Here is a 278-nt window from a genome sequence, read left to right on the forward strand (position 1 = left end):
CCCCCCTCTCCTCTCTCTTCGCGCCTCTATTTAAACCGGCGTGCTCTCCGCGGCGCGTCGTTACCTTTGCCGAGGATGGGCAAAAACTCGACATACCGATTACACCTTGTTGTCCGTTCCTTTTTCCCCTCCCTCCCTCCCTCCTCCATTCATTACGCGTTAACGCGAGAGAACGTTGATTCAACGTCGAGATCACCTTTTTCTCGTAATCTCTTCGTCCCCCTCTCGTCGTGCGACGCGGCCACGTGAAAAAGAGAGAAAGGGAAGGGAAAAAAGGG

This window comes from Apis dorsata, unplaced genomic scaffold, assembly GCF_000469605.1.
Source record: "Apis dorsata unplaced genomic scaffold, Apis dorsata 1.3 scaffold_468, whole genome shotgun sequence".
NCBI classification, from domain to species: Eukaryota; Metazoa; Arthropoda; class Insecta; order Hymenoptera; family Apidae; genus Apis; species Apis dorsata.